At 37.3% G+C, this 9,180-nt stretch overlaps 1 protein-coding gene across 30 annotated transcripts in view; it reads left to right on the top strand.

The window, feature by feature from the left end:
- The first annotated feature begins 3,809 nt into the window (after nt 1-3,809).
- The window catches only part of LOC105684834 (voltage-dependent calcium channel type A subunit alpha-1), a 116,839-nt gene continuing 111,468 nt past the window's right edge, over nt 3,810-9,180 (top strand). For all 30 annotated transcript variants that reach the window (XM_048650570.1, XM_048650574.1, XM_048650556.1 and 27 more), the window contains exon 1: nt 3,810-4,111. The gene's annotated coding sequence lies outside the window, so the exon portion shown is untranslated. The remainder of the gene's footprint in view (nt 4,112-9,180) is intronic.

Raw genomic sequence — 9,180 nt, 5'->3', positions numbered from 1 at the left:
TGAGGTTATTGTTTTTTATTTGTACAAATAAAAGAGAAAACTAAAAAAAAAAATGTTATGATTATCAAAACCTTAATCATTGGTATATCATTCGTATATAACTTTTAACCAAGTCTTTTATTCGATACATTGCTCGCTGGATTTCGTAATCGTGCCTGATGTAAGTATGTAATTACAAATTACCGATTAATAATGCACCGTGTTCTTCACTGGAGAAATCGTTCATATAGCCCATCGTTGTATATGGCTGATATGATCATGTACGACCGATTTGATTAATAAATATCCGAACCATCACGGTACCCGGAGGGCTGCAACGGTTGATATCATGCTGCACTTGCAGCTAAGCCCAACGTTATTGAATACGTGTGATAATTAATTGCTCAAGTGCGAGTAATTGAGATGCCGATTCATAGAAATTCTTGTTACAATTAGAGTAATCGATGAGCTAGCATTATTGAACCATTCGCCCGTAGCGTTCTGACGGAATAGGTTTGACATGCAAATAATCCCTTTGCGGTCGTATAAAGAGTAAACTCTACAGATTAGACGGGATACAATTTACTTATCAATATAGTGTACCAATTGACACATTGGAATAGGGTAATAATACCGTTCCATCATTCCTCTAAAAACAATCAATTATTAACACTTACTTTTGGTCTTGAACGGGAAGGGCGTAATCCAAATAAATTGAAAAGGTTCCACTTGACATAAAGTAACATAATTTTTTTCATGATATGAAGTAATATAATTTCTATGATTGTTGGTTTCATGAAATTCCTCAGGGGTACACCGTACATGGCAGCACGAAAGAGTAAATTATCTGTAATTGTGAAAAGCCATCATCTACCAGGAGGTCGTATCTCGATTTGATCAGAACACTCTGAAAGATTGGATTTTCGAACCACGGTCCGCTCGAAGTAACGCAATTATTCTGCTTCAATTCTGCTTGTCTCTGATTGTATGAGAAACGATGATGACTTAATAGCTCAAAACCGAAAAAGTGGTCAATGCTCTTTTGGTTTTCAGAATGTAGCTGTAGTTCAATTTTAACACTACAAAATGTATAAAGTCGCATGTTATTTGCATTTGAAAATCCGCAGGCGTACGGCACTATTTATAAGAACGAAAATTAAACTGAAAGCTTGTCTTTTTTGTGAAACCTTCGCAAAACAATGTTCGCGTTCAAATTAATCTAAGGGAGTATAAAAAGTGGAGAATTTCGCAAGAAATAACAAATATAAAATTACATACGTCGTTTCCATATTACAGGGTGAGTCAATAAGCTCAGGAGAAATGGGGTAAGCGGGAGAGCTCGACTGGCCAATGGAAAGAGCGTTGTATAAGATAAAAATGTAAGTTTGGCACCTGCAAAGTTAGGGATCTCATGGACTCCTCCCATTTTCGAGGGCTGGGCAGAATCACCCCGTATATTTGAAATAACGTGATTACGATTATGTAAGCTCGATGAATTCTCTCGAAATGTTCGTAGCGCTCATCTCTCCCGAAACACCCCAAAATAATGCGGGTCACGTATTCGAGTCGTCGGGGCTCTTCACAATTCAACTGTTGAAAATTCAAATGATTGATTCGTTTGACTGGTGATCATGGTAAATAAAAAAATCCGACCCAGTCAGCTCTATATCATTGGAGGTGAAAAGTAATTTTTTTAATACCACCACCAAGTCTTCCAAGGGAATTGATAGATCCGCATCTATAACAGCGCAATAGACATCATCAAAATTTCTATCAATTAAATCCAATTTCAATACTATCCCTTCGAGGTACACGAAAATATAGTTTATAAATGTGGGCGAACTGCCCTTGATTTTGTTCAGATCTTATACCGCTCACTGTTGTAATTGAAATAACTTTTCGGGATATAAATGAAATGACTTATACGGTAGGTATATCTACTTTGAATATGTACTTGAATTATTATCATTGCTCTTTGTCGCTCATATTCATGGTCATCGGTGGATCTTCCCTTTCCGAATCTATAGTCTAAAAGCACTCAGCTAAAAATTCTCAGCGAATCAGATTATCCCGTACAGGGAGAACAAACCGGTCTCCCCTCACTGCGTATTACGGAGTTCAGCTCGTAGTTTGAGTGGGCATTTTGTATCCGCATGGTATTTACATGAAATAGAATTTGTAAAATTCATTCATGCCCGTACGTCGTGAAACATAGCTGAATTTACAGAAACAATGGATATTATTATTTCATTACAAGTTAAACTGCGGGGAGAACAATCAAAAAGAAATGAGTTTAATATCATAAACATGTGGAAATGCTTTTGCGCACTCTTCTGGTTGACATCATATCATCCCCTGCAGAATTGAGCACTGCCAGACTCAACGGATTTCACAGTACAGGAAACTCGCGTTGACGTGTCCTCAATTATGAGCTTCGTTTGATTACAAACTTTTTCCGAGAGCTTAGAGCGTTCTCGATCAGCCTCAAATTCACATTAAGCTTTAACGATGCTATCAATTGTTAATCCCGAGGTTCATCTTAACGTCTGTACCGATAATTGTTGTAAAACATATGCGAGGTATTACTCGTCAACTTAACAAATGAATTCCTCTGACATCATTAATTTATAACTTGACTATGTTATTTTCTTTCAATTACATAATTTCTTGTTCACTTTCCTAAAACAAATCCGAAAAATTCTTTACTCGAAGCATAGATTAATTCGTTATAGGCCGTATTGGAAAGTAAAAACTTTTTTCCTGATACTACCAACGTTCTGCCAAAGGTTCCACGGACGTAGGAAGTTCAATATTACATAATGGCTCAAAAAAAATGTTGATTTTGGAATGTTGAAGTAATTTTAACAGAATTGAAAAAAAGGAAGCATGCAGTAGATATACATGTCAAGTACAATAGCACAATGTTTTGCCTCTCTAAAATGTGGATTACTGGTATTTCAAATATTTTTTTTTTAAATGTTTTCCGTAAAACTTCTGTTGCGTTAACGTGAATGAGTAATATACGAAAATTGAAAAACGAATAAATTGTCTATTGTGAAAAATATAATAAACTAGCGCAACCGTTTACTTTAGTATTATACACGTTATCAGAATTTTAATCGGTATAGAATAGTTTTTTGCAAGCTCGAAAAATGTTACTTCTAATTGAAAAGTTCTAATATGATAAAAGTAGAAATGTCACAAACCATAGATAGTTCAATATATCCAGGCACAAACCAAACGCTCGAATTATTTCCAGGTAGGTGTACTCATTAAAATCAATCACCCTTCGTTGGAAGAGCAAAAGGTATGTTAGGTTCTCGGTTTTCTTTTGAGTTTTATTGCACCTGAAAAAATTCTAGAGACCAAGGTCGACATATCGAAATCGTTATTTGGCAATTTACAAATCTTTTGCACCACATTTTCTTGAAGGGTGAAGGGTGTGGCTGTTTTTTGCCGCTAAGTAACTCCGTGTGATGGATTGATTTCGAAATTTGACCTAGCACGTTCGAATCGGATCGGAACGACTTGAAAAAAATCGATCAAAATCCATTGATCCATTCAAAGTACTAGACGGATTGGACCGAAAACATAATCGATGTGTGGTACCTGAATACGTGTAGATCTAGCGAACACTTAACTTTTTATATCAGAGTGTGAGATTATAAGGATTAAAAACGTAATTGAAAATTATGGAATTGCCTGATTCTAGGTATTTGGCGATAGCTGATTGGTCAGAGGTTGCGATTGCGCAGGCGCCGGGAACAATTTCATTGGTTGCGAGATTGCGGAGTTCGAAATTCAATTGAAAGCGCCAGTTAGTGTAGCGACCGTGCGGCGCTTGCAAGCGCTACGCGTAGACTGCGTAGCTTTATAGTTAACCGTGCATGAGAGTGAATTTTTAGTGAAAAATGTAAAGATTTTTTTTTTTTTTTTAGTGATGAAACGTAATAATGAAATTATTCGAATGTATAAATAATACAAGTGTTAGTGTGGGAAAGCAAAAAGTGAAGGTGATCAATGATAAAATAATCGGAATAGAAATTATAGAAAACGCGTAGAATGTCCAGCTGACGGATACCCGGTTTTTTTAATACTATAGTGGAACTGAAGATTGCAGAGACGGTGGAAGGTGAGTTGATTTACATTTTCAAACCTATACGCACAATTCAAGGATAATATTTCGTTCCGATTTTCAAACTAAATCGAATTCCATTTCATTCCCCTGAGTGTGTAGAGTATCGTATTCTTATGTCCTCGACGTTTCGATCCAGTTCGTAATTGAGCATAAGACATAAAGAATCAATTTGTTTTTCCTATACTTGTGTGTTAAGATATCATTCCTTAAAAATCATCAAATTCCATTAAAATGTCATAGGCAAAGATTTTTCATTTTAAACTAAAAATATTTTCAAGAGAAATCCGATGGTCCGTTATTAAACTTCGTTCTTGTTATACCAAAGATTTAACGAATTCCGGAATACCTGTTGCGCAAATTGGATTCGTTTCCCTCTGTAGTTTTGCAAGGATATCGATTGCTGGGTATGAATTCATCTTGGAGAACATGAAACCAATCGAAATCTATTTTTTGTTTTTATGAAGCGACCACTCGATCCACCGCATTCAGTTTACCGAGTTGGACAAAATATTGCTATTAAAAAGGGGGATAAAGCATCAAAAAATCTTTACCTGTTACCCTATTCTTCGGTGAAACTTTTAAGTAAAACATGCACTTGGCAATCTCATCGTTAGTTTGAGACACACTCTTCTCCATACTTTGGAAATACGCGCTTCTTATTCCAAGGGCTGCGAAGGATCGACGGTAAGGGAATGTGATTCCGTCAGTCTAAATTACCGTAACGAGTATTAGTCAAAAGCAATCCACTCGACTTGACAATGTTCTCGACGTTCCTTTGTCACATCCGTCGCACGAAAGGCTGTTTGAGAGTGCAGAAAAGTATATGGGCATATACCGTGTATGTATTACATGGGTGTATAAATTACGAAGAGGAGCGGAGAAAAAAGGAAGAGAGCAAAAAGAATAAAGGTGTGAAAAAGAAGAATGCCGCAAGAAAGAGGTGCATGTATGAGCGAGGATGAAAACAGGTAACGTAGGTAAATGAGAGAGCTCACATTGCATGCGGGGTGTGGTGTATGACACGAATTTTAGAGCTTTATTCAAAAACGGCATCGGTGATAAGCTGCACCTGCCTTCAATTACGAAACTAAATAATATCGCGAACCTGAAATCGTAATATTTTCGAGGAAAATTACCTTACACTTGGCGAATGATATTGATGATATAAGAAAAGAATATGACGATGAGAAATGTTATATAACTGAAGGCGAAAAAGGTTTCGAGTACAAGTGAAAGGTCTATCAGCAAGGGAGAAAATTCGTGGAAGACATCGAGGCTGCCAGAGCGAAAGTCAAGATCGTCAAAATTTCTGAAAGGAATGCGTTGAATAATTGACGTTTGATGGCGTGAATATATTTATTTTGCAAGTATATATATATGTACCTTAATGTTAAATATGTAACCAGAATTGTTCACACTTTTTTGGCACGTACGTATTAGGGGGTATGATATTATGTAAGAATTGTACATAAGGGTTGACAGATTACTTCTTTGTGCTTAGTGCGTTCTATAGCGATTGAACGGAACCGAAGTGAATTCAATTTCCTTGGTAAAGTCCTGTAAATTACCGAAGAACTGGATTTTCGGGGCTGCAGCAGGTACGGCAACGCCAACGTTGCCCGCGGCTTCGCTCAGCTTTGCCTGACTTCTGAGCCGGAGAGATAAGCGAGAGCCATGGTTGCTAGCACCTCCGGGTGAAATCAACACTGAAAGTGAAACAGAAAGAAAAAAGCTTTGAAAAAAATCTAACACCGATACTAGGGTGGCTGAAGGTAACTGCAACTTTTTGACTTTTGATCTATAATTTCCGGTTCCGCCTCAAACCATTTCGATTTTCATTATTCGGGAAAACCCTTCAAAACTTTTGACACGATCGAACAAATTTCTGGGGGGTTGCTCACGAGGGTTTTAAGAACAATTGAATTCATCGGAAATTTTCTCCTTTTGCTCCGAATAAGACGGATTTATTCTTCTACATTCCCGCAACGTCGATATTCATGGAAATGTTAAAAAAAAATTTGAGCAAAGATATTCATATTTACATACGTCAGAGGTTCCTGAAAAATTTACAACATTTGGAAGACAAATATTCTCGAAGTTTATTCTGCAGCAGTGTATGAAATACAGTTGACACAAATATCTCGTATGGAACAAGTACCTTTTTCATTACAATTTTCAACCCCTCGAGTATGTTTTTAGATACCCTTGCAAAAGGACAAACAAACGCGAACCTTGCGTGAAGTTAATATTCTGAGGTCAAAAATTTTGTTCAAAGAACAGAAAGAAAAAAATAAGAAATTAGGACTAATTCAGAAAATTGATAAAATTATCGATCGGAATCAGAATTTTTTTGGATCACTACGACGCGTCCATTCAGAATGGTGAAAACGGAGTGGGTGGAGTATTAAGATGGAAATAAAATTCGTGATTTTATGCCGTAGCTGAAATAATAATTGAATTCGTGTAATTGGAAAAAAAGCTCGGATAAGATCCAGGAGAATTGGAATAAGCACAACAAAAAAAAAAAAAAAAAAGAATAATTATTTTTAATTGCACGAGTGTTCGTTGTTTGATTCTCTCCGAATTCTAATGCGAGCTGAAAATATATTTTAAGTATTTTCAAGTAATGTACTACATGGTACTACATAAACAACGAAAAATTTTTTTCTCGAGAGTCTCGCGCAATTGAGTGTGGAATTTTTTCCCCGGTTTTGGCATTTCTTTTTCGTTGTGATAATGACATGGATAGGAATTGAAACGAAATTGGAAAGATTCGTGATCTATATGACAAGATTGGCGATCGAATCGAGGGCAGAAAAAAAATCGGGAATTCTTATGTATTATCGGAAATTTATACGGTACGTCATATTTGAGAATGTATGTATACATATGTATTATGTCTGTCGTATACGTATATGGGCTGCATGGGAATAATCCGTATTGAAGTTTGGGAGGGTGGAAAATGGCTTTTGGCCGTGTTTGACTCGTTCCGTCGTGCGTCAAGCGATAAATAAATTGGTACAGAACGAAGAGGATTGTTATACAAAGGCGTGGTCTTGAGCTTTTCAACCTAGATCTAAAATGAAGTGAATTATCTTCATGTCAATAGCATCTCGTCAAAGGAAGGTATAATATACACCCGGTAGGGTGATCCTTAATTGGGTTATATTAGAATTTTGATAACTCCCATGGGCCAAATAAGTCGCAGAAAATTAAACCGAAACCCCATACTGCCGGTTCAATTCTGATGTGACCGTTAAAAAACCCGACAATGTTCACTTTTAGATTATTTTATGGACCCACCTGCATAATTCGGTAAATTTCTTACCCAGGTATATCGTTACAGCAGTACCTAGAAATTGAAAAAAAATTTCTAACGTCCTTGTATGCTTGCGACTTATAGCACGACCAACATTATGGGTGAAGCCAAGCGCAATATGGCCGCGGAAAGAAAGCGAACCGCCTCAGAAGACTCTCTGCAACCTGTGGAGCTTCGGTTTGATTATCAATCAGACTTCGTCGAAGACGTACAGTTCATAGGTGAATTAGAGGCGAGCGTATTATCATTTTCTGCAATCACGAGTTTTTGCTATACTCCTGCTCCGCGAACGTTCCGCACAACTTTTCAGAATTTTTTCTTCACATTGAAATACTATGCGTTCTGCACGAGGCACGTCGTGTAACGAAAATTTCTCATTTTAAGGAAAAATTCCGTTATGCATAATATATTCAAATTATTATCCGTACAGTTCATCGTGAATGCATAGTTTCATTGCACGGGTATTTGGTCGATTAACGTTATTTCCGGTACTTGTCTTTCCTGTCTGACGATGCCCGTGCTATAGTGCAGGTGAACTCGATCGAACTATATTTAATTAAACTTTTCTCCAACTTATTGGCGTGTTTACAAACTTCGGATAGAAGAGGGAAAAAAAAAAACAACTTTTTCACAGAACCTTTGATTATCCTCTCCTAGTTCCTCGCGGAATATCAAGGTATAACGCAATATGTATAGCTTCGATAGGGCACTCCATGTCAAGTCGGAATTGGTTTCGACTTTCTCCATATTTTTACCCAAAAATTCATTTTTTACAGTTGCGCCCTAAAAACAGGAGGAGCAGAAATTTGTTTTTTTTTTCTTTTGTTTAAAATCTTCGAGTAATTATCAGAGCTTCAGAAAAATGAGAACCTATATTGCCTCGTTGATACGAAACGCCCCATACAGGTACAACGTAAAACCTCGCGAATAAAGTGTTAACGATTCCGGAACCGATGCGAGTCTCAAGACCACGACCGACACCCGGAGAGACCCGGCAGGACGGTTTCATCGTAGAACCAATGATACACTTTATCCTCTTGTACATAGATGGCGAGTATGTACTATCTATATACCGCGCATACAGGGTGAGTTTTTTTTTCTTCAAATTGTTAGAAACTATATGTATAATATTTCCGAAACTATCGGAAATCCATGGAAATTTTACTAACGAAGATTGTCTGGTTCACTGATAAAAAAATTACCTATGCAGTTGTCCTAATTTTATAAGGGTGTATTTCAGGCGTATGATCGCGATTCGGAGGTTCAAGTTATCGGGTGATTTTTCGAATTTTCAACAACGGCAAACATTAACTGCAGGTAGGTACATACCTACTTCGTGATTTATGCAAGCTTTGGAAGGTCTTTCGAGATAGATTTACCAAAAGAGTACATTCTGATGTAGATCGCGTCGCGGACAGGGTCGCATTTTTCAGATGGGCGAGACGATCGATCGATAAACTTTTATGATATCATTTCATGCGACAGCTACACCGAGATTCCCTGAATTTTTTTCCCTCATCAGCGGGCCAAGAGATTGAAGGGTGCCGACTTGTGATGTAATTCTAGCGGATTTTCGGTTATTCTATCTACGCCTGTTTCCCTCGTATGGAGTGTATTTGGCAAAAGGATTTTCTTCTCTCTCTCTGCTATTCCGTTTTCTTGGGCTATATGAGCGAATTTTCACTATAAATCTTTTCACGGAAAATTTCGCCTGCTACCCTAAACTTCTGGCACACACTAAGGC

Source organism: Athalia rosae, chromosome 2, assembly GCF_917208135.1.
Source record: "Athalia rosae chromosome 2, iyAthRosa1.1, whole genome shotgun sequence".
Taxonomy (NCBI): domain Eukaryota; kingdom Metazoa; phylum Arthropoda; class Insecta; order Hymenoptera; family Athaliidae; genus Athalia; species Athalia rosae.
This window is presented reverse-complemented; position numbering and strand designations above follow the sequence as displayed.